The sequence below is a fragment of the Mesoplodon densirostris genome, chromosome 6 (assembly GCF_025265405.1).
Source record: "Mesoplodon densirostris isolate mMesDen1 chromosome 6, mMesDen1 primary haplotype, whole genome shotgun sequence".
Lineage (NCBI taxonomy): Eukaryota > Metazoa > Chordata > Mammalia > Artiodactyla > Ziphiidae > Mesoplodon > Mesoplodon densirostris.
This window is the reverse complement of record NC_082666.1, coordinates 120,383,781-120,394,903: the sequence shown is the minus strand read 5'-3', so window position 1 is coordinate 120,394,903 and position 11,123 is coordinate 120,383,781. Positions and strand designations below refer to the sequence as shown.

The 11,123-nt window shown below is 49.2% G+C and overlaps 1 protein-coding gene across 1 annotated transcript in view; it reads left to right on the top strand.

Annotated features, from left to right (window-relative positions):
* The first annotated feature begins 3,697 nt into the window (after nt 1-3,697).
* Nucleotides 3,698-11,123, top strand: part of LOXL2 (lysyl oxidase like 2) — a 102,105-nt gene continuing 94,679 nt past the window's right edge. The window contains exon 1 of the mRNA XM_060102548.1: nt 3,698-3,887. The gene's annotated coding sequence lies outside the window, so the exon portion shown is untranslated. The remainder of the gene's footprint in view (nt 3,888-11,123) is intronic.

Genomic DNA, 11,123 nt, shown 5'->3' with positions numbered 1-11,123 from the left:
TTTGACTTAACAAATAGGCAAGGTAGAGCCTCTTCAGTTCTATAGATTTAAACTACTGGTTTCTCCATTCTTACTAGTATGGGTAATCATGAATAATATCCACTAAAATTATTTCTACTTTAATCATGCCTTATAGGCTTTCAAGTGGTTTCGGTTCAATCTGATTCACTTCAACAAACAGTGATGGCCCGTGATATGCACTGCTGACCACAGAGGTTAAGGGGACACGGACCCGTGGTATCCATGCACAAGGCATCTGTGCTTGTAACAGTCTTCTAAGAGAGAGAAATGGAATACACAAATAACTATAACACAAATAGGAAGTGATGCATAGTGCAGGAATGATGCAAGTTAAGTGCTATGGAGCCCAGAGGAATGCGAGTTTTCCACCCCACAGGGCTCCTCGTTCCCTCCTTTGAACCTCTGCCTGTGCCACCTCGCAGGTCGGGGTCTTCCTGGGCCCCCCCGGGCCCCCTCCCCCCCGCCCCCGTGCTTCCCTCACATTCTCTCCTCCTTACTCAGCTTCGGTTTTCTCCGGAGCATTTGCCACCCCCGGACTCCCATATTTCATTGTTTCTATGTATCATTGTGTGTCTTGCCAGCCTCCCCACACTGGCCAGCACATCAGCCTGGCCTCCACTTAGCCTCAGGCTGTGCTTCCGGGATGGGACACGCCCAGCCAATTAGGAAGGTGATTTGGCAACAGAACAGAGAGCCGAGAAAACAGTCCACGCCCTTGGACTCGTCATCGCGCCCTGGGAACGTGATTCCCGTGGCCCCTGTGAGGTGGGGTCGGGCAGGAGGGCGCTGCCTCCCAGCTTGGCTCAGGCAGGGAGTCTGCGCGGTGCGGTGCCCTCCTGCCCGCAGCCTTGCAGCACAGCAAGAGTGCACACCGACTTGTTGTGCAGCGTCACGCGACAGGGACTGTTCTGCACCCACTGTGCATCCAGCCCTTTCATTCCTCTAGGAGGTTTTGAGTGAAGTGTTTCCTACAGATGAGGCAAGTGAAGCAAAGGAGTCACCCATCCAGGGCAGGAAGTGGCGGAACCAGGATTGGAACCTAGGTCCTCTGACTGCAGAAATGCACTCAGAATCTGTTGGGTGGCCCTGCCTGTGGGGCAGCACAGAGCCTGGGACATGAGGGTGGCACATACAGACTTAGAGCCATAAAGCATATAGTCTTCATATTTCATCTAGAACAAGGGTCTACTACCTTCCTGAAGTGGCTTCCCAGGTCTTTGGTCCAATTCAACAGAAGTGCATCAGTGAACTACTCTGTGCAAGCTTCAAATACTCATTTACTCTTGGGAATGTGGGTTGGTGAGGGAAGCCCAGTGGATTTGTTGAAGCCTCCGGTGTGCAGCCACTTAGAACTTGCAAGAGGGGTCATGTACACTTTAGTGATCCCAGCCTGACCACTTAGCAGCTCTGTGACTCTGGGGAAATCACCTAGCCTCTCTGAGCCTCGGCTTTCTCATTTGTAACAATTAGCAGGAACCGCATAGTAGCTGCTCAATATTGTCTTGGTGTAATTTACACTAGTAACAATCGTAAACACCTTGAAGTCTAAGAGTAGAGAAATGACACTATGGAACATGGTCGTTTTGGAGACTGAAATAGTCTAAAGCCATTTAGAAGGACATTGAAAAATGTGCACAAACAATATAGTTTTAAAAAAAATCTGGATACAAGAATTCTGCACACAATTTGGTTTTAAAAGATATGATGAAAGAAATAGTCCAAAATGTTAAACGTTTCTCTGTGGGTGAGAGGACACCAGGGTGAAAGTTTTTTTCATTATACTTTCTCATATTTTCTGAATGCTCCACAGGGAGGTTGCATTATTTTCATAATCAGGCAAAACAGCATTTATAAAATGTTTCATTTTATACCTTATTGGTTAATTCTTTACAGGAAGGGTAGGATTAGAAGAGTGATCAGAGAAAGTGTGAGGGGAAGAGGAGAGAGCTCAGTTCCACTGGCATTTATTGAGCATCTGCTGTGTGCAGGCACTGTGTAGGGTGCTCACTCTGATAGCTAAGTGAGATCTCAAAGAACTAGGTGTTGCTGAGCAGACAGGCAAGGGAATGGCATGTGCAAAGGCCCTGGGGTGTGAAACAGTCATGGAGAACAGTTAGTAAGGTCTATGGGGGTAAGGGGAGAGTGTGGCTGGGAGATGGGCAGGCTGGAAATGCCCTTGAGGGGGGCCCTGTTAGCTGTATCAAGGGGTTCAGGCCGCATCCTGAGGGCCCTGGAGTTACTTTGAGCTTTTATTTTCAGTTGAAATTTTTATTGAGGTAACTGTAGATTCACATGTCATTGTAAATACTAATACAGAGAGAGCCCTCATTCACTTTGCAGTTTCCCACAACATTTTGCAAAACTCTAGGACAATATCACAAGGAGACATTGATGCAATCCTCTGATCTTATTCAGATTTCCTCAGTTTTACTTATACTTTGTGTGTGCGTAGTGTGTGTGTGCTTGTGTATACTAAGTTCTATACAGTTGTATCACCTGTGTAGCTTCTTGTATCCACCATCACAGTTCCACACCACAGGGGTCCCTCCTGTTGCCCTTTTGGAATCACACCCACCTCCCTCCTGGCCCTTCCCTCCACTGCCCACCAGACCAGGGGATTGATTCAGTGTGGACGGTAGGGAAGAGGGCTGAAGAGGGGTCCCAGGGGTTGGTGTGCCAAGTTTGGGGCTCGCTAGGTTAGCTGTGGCTATGGGAATGTCCTAGAGACCAGTGGATTTACAAGCCCACGGATGAGGAGAGAAGTCTGAGCTGGAGGCTGAGACTGGGAGTCCCCACCTATCAGGGCTGGAGCTGCCCGTTTGTAGGACGGGAGCAGAGTGGGAGGAGGGCACTGAGGAAGGACCCCGAGGAGGATCGCCATCCTGCCCGGCCAAACCTTGCTCTTGCTCAGGAAGCCCTGGGAATCTCCTTAGAGGGCTCCCCCAGCCCGCATGACCCCCTCACTTTGCCCCCAGTGTGAGCCTCAGAGCCAGGCATGGAACGTCCTTCTGCATGACATGCACCCTTAGCTGTGTCGGGTTCAGGCCCCTGATCGCAGGGCTTGCTAACCCTGGCCCTGCCAGGTGAGGAAGGACCTTAGAAGTCACTGAATCCAAAGCCTTTAATTTACAAAGGAGAAAACGGATTCTCAGAGGAGAGAGAGGCTCGATCTGCTGGAAGAAAGGGGGCTGTTTGTAGTCACCTCCGGAAAATGCTTTGCCCGTAGAGGAGAAACCCAGGAGACGTAGATGAACGTATCTGAACTCTTTCAGTCATCAGTTTTTATTGAGCGTCTACTACGTGCCAGGCAGTGCTGGTCTCTCTGGATACGGAGATGGGTTAGGCACGAACCCTATTGCTGGTGGATAAGAACACCGAAGGGTTAAATTCCGGGAGCTCGGCGGCGGGGCGGTATGCGGGGGGGGAGGCGTGTAGAGGAATCTCCCAGAGGAAAAGCCCTCTCCCTAGCTTCTCAGGCTCCGGAAACCTGGGCGAGAAAAGCCTGGGAAGGGCTGCGCCGCTGGCACGCAGCCTCCCCCGCACAGCCCCTCTGGCCAGGGGAGCTGCCGCTCTCGAATTACAACAAAAGGGGCAGGAGGCCGGGCCTGCTGCGGTGGCCGCCTTCAGGGAAGGGGGTGGGTCCGGGGAGGGGTTTGCGGTCCGACGCTGGTTAAAAGTGCCGGGAAAAGCGTTGGGGAGCGACACCAGCCCGCGGCTTCCTAAACGTGGAGTTCGGTTTCTCCAACGGCCGGAGAAGTCGGCTCGCCCCCTCTGCTCGGGAAAGGGGCTCCGCGGCGACGGGCGCAGAGAGGGGCCGTCGTGGAGAGCCTGGCCCCAGCCGAACGAGTGCGCACCCCTGCTGACAAGTAAGAGCGCTGCCTGCGCCTCCCCCTCCCCACGGCGGCTCGCGGGAAAGCGGGGGTCCCGGTGGGGTCTCCAGGCTCCGCTCTCCGCGGGCCGCCTCTCAGCAGTGCTTGGGGTTCCCGGGAGCTGAGAGGCGGGCACACAGAGCGAAGGCTCCTTGCTCGGAGACGCGAGGACATGCAGGCTAACGGGTCCCGCTCCCGACTCGGGCGGACCCACCCAGCCCCACCTCGCCTGAATCCGGAGAGCCCGCGCAGCAGGGGCGCCCCCGGGAGCTGGGCGCTCGGTTCGCGGCTCGCCAAGGGCGCCTGCGACCAGACAGGACCGAGTCAGACGAGACCCGGTGCGTGCTAGGTGCCTAGGAGGGTGCACCGTGGAGCCACGGACACCGGGGGCTGCGCTGGTGCTAGGAGTTCTGGCTTTTGAGGATGCGGAGCGCGCGGGGGACGGGGGCGCACTGGGGTGTCTCCGGAGCTGTGGCTTTGGGGATGTGGAGCGCACGGGGCTGGGGGTGGGGTGGGGAGTGAGGGCTAGTGAACGAAGGAGCGCCCTGAGTCCTGTGGGCGGAGAGGCGCGGTCCGCACCTCAGGTATTCACTCCTGGCTGGTCAGGGTACCAGGAAACCTCTCCCGCCGATTATCAAGGGGAGGCCCTGGAGTAGAAAAGAGCCAGCACAAGCTAACCCATGGATGGGCCACGCAGGGTCGCTCCGGGGCTAATCCTGGTCTTAACGCTGATACTCCTCCTGTCCTCAGTGCCCACAACTTTTACGCAGGCGCTTTGAACACCGCGCTTCCGCCGCCCCGCCCCGCAACCCGCCGCCCAGCCAACCCCCAATCTGTTGCCCTCTGGAGTAGCTGCCTGCCTACAGGTGTCGCTGTAAATCAGCACCGGAATAGAAATGATTGGAAGAAACAGGCGAGATTCCTACTTCGTCATCCCTCACCCGGCCCCGGGAAGGACCACCAAAAATCAGCGAGGATGGGGCGAGGGGACGCGGCGAAACACCACCGGGGAGGGGACTGAACTTCTCCTGGCTAGGAAACCTCGAGTCCTGATGAGAGGAGGGAGAGGAATGAAAGTCAGAAACATGCCCCAAGTTAATTTCGTCCCCTGAAATCTTGGAACTGCGGAGATCTTCACATCAGTCCAAGGGATTCTTTTTGCGGAAAGGGAAAAGTGCTGAAGCTCAAGGCTTCTAGGTTAGTCGGGGTGGAGACTCGAATCCGTATCCCCTCCTCCAGGCCCCGCTCCTACCCCACCGCTAGCCTGTCTGCCCCTGACCCCCAAAAGGCAGTTCGTCACCCTTGGTGGAATTATTTCGTTATTTATGGTGTATTGTGTACTTAATGCTCAGGGATGGGGCTTAAGACGAAGTCGAAGTGCTCATTTCCCTGGTCAGTTCCCAGATGAATGCCTGACTCCCTGGACTCTCCCTTAGCTAAATTATTCATCTCCTGCCCCCACTCCCTTTGTCCTGTTCCCCTTCCTGGTCCCTAGTATCTGTTCCTGGAGTGACCATCAAACCCATGTGTGTGCCTCTCCGTGACTTTGTGCTAAAAAGTGATTTGGTCTAAGGCCACTTAGCCATTAAGTGGCAAAGTTGAATAAGAAACTTAAGCCTGAAGACAAAGCATCCACTTGACGTTACAGGTTGGCTGACATTTTGGTGCATGGCAGACAGGAGAGGCTACGAAGATGTTTTCATCTGTCTCCTTTACGGCTGGGCTCCTTGCCTGGCCTCTCCTGGCCTTTTCCCAAATTCTTGTCCTCTGACCCCTGGCTGACCAGTGTACAAGGGCCTTGTGAACGAGGCAGATTTTCTGTGCTTCTGGTGGTGACCATTAGTGAAGCTTTCTAGTGTCCTAGAAAATTCTACACTGTTTATTTAAACATCATTTTTTTATTCAGAAAAATTTCAAATATAAACAGTAGTAGGGAGAAGGCCCCCATATACTTCTCACTCAGCTTCAACAGTTATTGACATTTTGCCACACTTGCTTCATCTACCCCTTTCTTATTTCTTTTTCAGGGAAGTATTTTAAAGCAAATCCGAGACATAAAATCATTTCATTCTTACATATTTCAGTGTGACCTCTAAAAATATTAAATAACCATTATGCCGTTAATATACTTAAGAAAATTAACAATAATTCTTTGGTATCATCTAATACCTAGTCCATATTCAAATTTTTTCCCCCAGTTTTCCCCCAAATGTCTTTTTACAGTTGACCAGAGTTCTGTTGATTTGTATAATTTATGTTTATTGTATGTTATTCTTTTCAAACCACTTTTCTGCCCACTGTGTTATTTGATTCTTACAACCTCCCACTAAAGAGCGAGGTGGGTTTTGTTGAATTCATTTTACAGTTGAGTAAACTGGCCAACAGATAAGCTGTCCAGATGGCACAGTTGGTGACTGGCCTAGCCAGGACTTGACCCAGCATCCTTATTCCTGGGCAGTGGTGGTCCTGTTTCTCAGTGGTGCTCATGGAATATAAGTTGTGCTCTGATGCATTCATCCTGGCTCTGGCTTCATCCTGGGCTTACCACTTCCTATACACCTGCTATCAGAAATCCCAGTGTAAATACTGAGTAATTGGCCATTTGGTGCTGGAGGTAAATCAGCTGCAAAGTCAGGAAGCCTGGGCTTGTTTCCCAGCTTCCTGTAAAACTGTAGGAAAGCCATTCACCTCTCGAGAACTCAGGGTGGCCCTCTCTGAAGTAGGAGCCACCATCCTTCTCCATTCTCCGGTTCCTAGTTCTGAAAGTAGGGTGAGCGAAATGACTGGAGTTGCAATTCCTGGAAGAGACAAAGGGCCCAGAAAGAAATCTCACTGAGAGCAATTACCCCTCACTGATCATTGCCCAAGTATTCTGGCAGCTGGCATCTTTAGTTGGAGGCAGCTGAATTCTATGGCAGAGGAGAGGCTCCCCTCTGAGGTTCTTCATTTATGGACAACTTTGTTTATTCTGCCGTTGTCTCATGAGGATACAGGACACCAGAACTTTTTACTTTTAGCATTTTTACTACTTGTGTTTATTTGCTTTGGAAAGGGGTGATAGCGAAGTCATTTTTACATCTTATTAATGAGACTCATGAATTGGAATTCTCCTTTCTTGGCTGGCTGTGTGGGGAAAAGGAGTCTCTTATTTCTTGATGCCTAGATTTTCTGCTCTCATGTTCATTGCCCTGAAATAGCGAATGAACAGACCTTCCACAAAACAGCCAGTTAGGGAGAGAGAAACTGGTTGCTCCAAACCCATTATTCAACCCTAGGAACTCCAAAGGGACAAAGCATTACCCTTTAACCACACCATCCTCTGGCATCCATGAATTCTCTTCCCCCTCAGCTAACAGGCTGTCTCCATGGGGGTAGAATTTCTAGGTGATTTCATGTCAGCAGCTGCTGTGGCTTTCTTCCTTTTACAGTTTTGGGAGCTTTAGGAGGTATACTTTCCCTCTCCTGGGGTTGCCTGGGTTCAGAAGGACAGCTTGTGATGACTATTGTTCATTTCCCTCTGGAGAAGGGCATTATGGTCAGTCTGCATGTCAGTGTCACACAGTCCCACCTGTACTCCAGACCCGGGGGCCATGAGACCTCGGATGAAATAGCCGCAGCCTGTCCTGCTCCAGATGCATAGAACCAGCAGGACTGGCGATCGTGGGCCAGCAAAAGGAAAGCCAACTTGATGCCCAGAGAGACAGATCTGCAGCAATGCACTACTTACCTTCTAAGTCTCTGCCCTGTCCAGGTTGTAGCGAGTCTTCAGACCTTCTCATCCTCGTCATTCGAGCTGTCCTCCAGCAGGAGGTGTGTGTGACCCGCCAGGAGCACAGCCCAGCCAGGTGTGCTGGCCCATCTTCCCCCACCACCAGCATCAGAGATGTCTTTAGGCACCAGAACCAGCCTTTCAGAATAGGCACTTGCTCGAGGGTGATAAAGCACGATGGTGACAGTTCGAGTAAGATGTCCATCTAGAGTTTTAAAAACTCTTTTGCACTTCCCTTGGCAGAAAGAGTATACCCAGATAAGTGTGTGTGGTACATACGGGTGTAGAGTGAGAACCAAGTCAGCAGATGATGAGGATGTGATTAGGATCACAGTTAATAAGTTCTCCTTGTCCAAGGCTTTTTGATCCCTTCACCTGAAACACCTGTAGTATTATAATATTGTACGCGAAGGATGATACATTTTCTTTTTAGTTTTTTCGTGTCGGAACTTGATAGACAAGCAGACACAGCTGCACCCAGGGCTGTCCCATGGCAATGGCTCCCATATTGTCTTTTTTGATGCGTCGCCAACATGATGCTAAGAGCATCTTCTGAAAAAATAATGCCACTTTCCTATACAGCATATGCCTTATGAGAAGATAACTTTTGTCGACGACTTGAGAACAGCTCTGATTTGCTCCGTTTCTTTGTTCTTCTTGAACTTGGGTCCATGAACAGCCCCCACCCCCAGCCTTGTCCCTGGGGCACCACGGATGTCCCGAGATAAACATAGCACAGCTTTCCAGAGTGCCTGCATGACTCATGACCTAGTAAGGAGGATATTTTTCTAAACATAAATGTAAAACTCTTCTAAAACAAACACAAATATAAATTTGAGTAAAGTACCTTTTTAAAGTACCCCTCTCCCCAGAATAACAGACGTAAGTAAAATGGCACCAAGCCTAAGTATACGACACTGGATGAACTTTCATTTCGTTTTATTGTGGTAAAATATACATAACATAACACTCACCGTTTTAACCATTTTTAAGTGCACAGGTCAGTGGTGTTACATACATTCGCATTGTTGTGCAACCATCACCACCGTCTATTCCAGAATTTTTTCATCTTCCAAAAATGAAACTCTGCACCCATTAAACACTGACCCTCCATTCTCCCACCACCTTGGCAAGCCCCATTCTACTTTCTGTCCCTATGATTTTGATAACTCTAAATACCTGTTTGTCTTTTTGTGACTTGCTTATTTCACTTAACATATCGTCTTCAACTTTGTCTGTGTTGTAGCATGTGTCCGAATTTCCTTCCTTTTTAAGGCTGAATGATATCCCATTGTGTGTATATACCACATTTTGTTTATTTGTTCATCTGTCCACTTGGGTTGCTTCCACTTTTGGCTATTGGAAATACGCTGCTATGAATGTAGATGTATGAATACCTGTTCTGGATGAACTTTTACAAGATGAACATACCCTTGTAACAAGCACCTAGATCAAGAATAGGACATAACCCAGAGGGCACGGAATTAAATGCAAAGCAGGAGATTCCAAATACATTTCATGCCTGCATGTGGCTGCTTCCACTACACCTCAGGGTCTTGGGAGTGGATGTTCATTTTGTCTACCATGAGATGGTTTAGAAGAGATTTTTGAAAAACACAATTTATAACCTGAGAGGCAGCAAGATTAGTTGTGAGATTTAAGCAACCTCTTCCTTTAAAATGTCTAGGGAAGATAATACAACCTATTTGGGATTTGCAGTTGCAGCTATATTAGGACATCACCACTAAGTATTATTCTTCCAGGCTCTCCCTGGGCCGAAGAGGTTTGCATCCACCTGGAGAACTCCTGCTCTTTTGTCAGCTTCTGCTGGATCATGAGTTTCTTTCTTTTTTTCTTTTGGCCTTGCCACACGGCTTGTGGGATCTCACTCCCGACTAGGGATTGAACCCGGGCCACGGCAGTGAAAGCCTGGAATCCTGACCACTAAGCCACCAGGGAACTCCCTGGATCACAAGTTTCAAGCCATGAGTGAAAAATTCTGTGGCCACGTCCTGCCTTCCTGCCTTTCTTTCCTTCCTTCCTCCTTCCCTTCCCACATGGTGCTCTCTCTTAACTAAAATGATTTATCAGTGACTTTCTAGTTGCCAGACACTCTGCCAGTCTCTGTAAGAGACAAAAATGAGTAAGATATGATATTTGACATGTGCATTTAGATATAAATCATCAGTCAAGAATGATATTCGGATGCCTGGCAACCAACTCCATGGTGCCTACCTGGTGCCAACAGCAGCCTCAGAGCATAGCCAAAGAATGTGGTGTGGAGTTTGGGCTTCTTGCAACACACAAAGCAGGGAAGACAGCCCATCAGGTGATCTGGACTTGCTCCAGCATGCCCATAACCAAATTGTAAGAATAATTTTAAAAAACTTGTAAGCTGCCTTGAGTTCAGATGCTCTGTCTGAGAGCACTCAACTAAATGTGAGGTTTAGGGACCATTTTAATGATTTAAGAAGAAAAAACTAAAATTCAGACGTCCATGAAACCCCGTGAGTTCTCTTATCCTTTTCACTGTTAATTTTCTTAAATTGATATTCCCCAGGTGTTTTTTCCTCAGGAGGCTCTCAAAGCCACGCCCACCTCCCCACCCCACTATCAACCCCCTATGTCATCTGTTATCCCAACGTCATGATGTTTCAATGTCATGGTACCCCAGCATCTTCTTTGCCTGGAGAGTTGCTAGTTTCCTAACTGGACTCTTTTCCCTTGGTCTTAACCCGTGGGAAGCCATCCTTTATCCAATAGGCACAGTGAGCTTTCTAGAGCAGAGGTTGGTAAACTTTTTCTCTAAGAGCCAGATAGCCAACATTTCAGACTTGATGGGTCCATACGATCTTTGTCGCAACTTGGCTGTTTTAGTGGGAAAGCAGCCATAGACAACAAGAAATGAGCATGGCTGTGTTCCAATAAAAGTTTATTTCTAAAAACTTCACAGATTTGGCCCAAGGGCTGTCGTTCACCGACTCCTGCTTTCAGTCACAAGTCTGCCCCCCTTGCCCTCCCACTTACCTATCGTTGCTCCTCATCCCCAAAAGGAAAACTCAACATTTGTTGGCATGATATTCAAGTTGCCTCATGGCCCTCTGCTTGCTTCTCCAAGCTCACCTCTTGCACCTCTCCTCACCCCACCCCCTCTGCCAGCCCTTCCACTTTTCTTCTTGCCAACTCTGAACCCCATACAAGTCTCAGAACATCCTGTGTTATTTCAGACCTGCCTGGAATGATCTCCCTTCCCCACCAACGACCTGTCAAACTCCTACTTCCCTTCGAAACCTGCCCAGGTGTCAACTCTCTAAAGCTTTTCCTGTTCCTCATCTCTAATTGTAATCACTGCCTTCCCAGTTCTATTTCTGTACCTATTTCTGTACTCTTTTTGGTTCTCTAAATATACTGTGAACTCCTAGAGGGCAGAACCCATGTCAGATCATCTTTGAATTCCAGTGCCT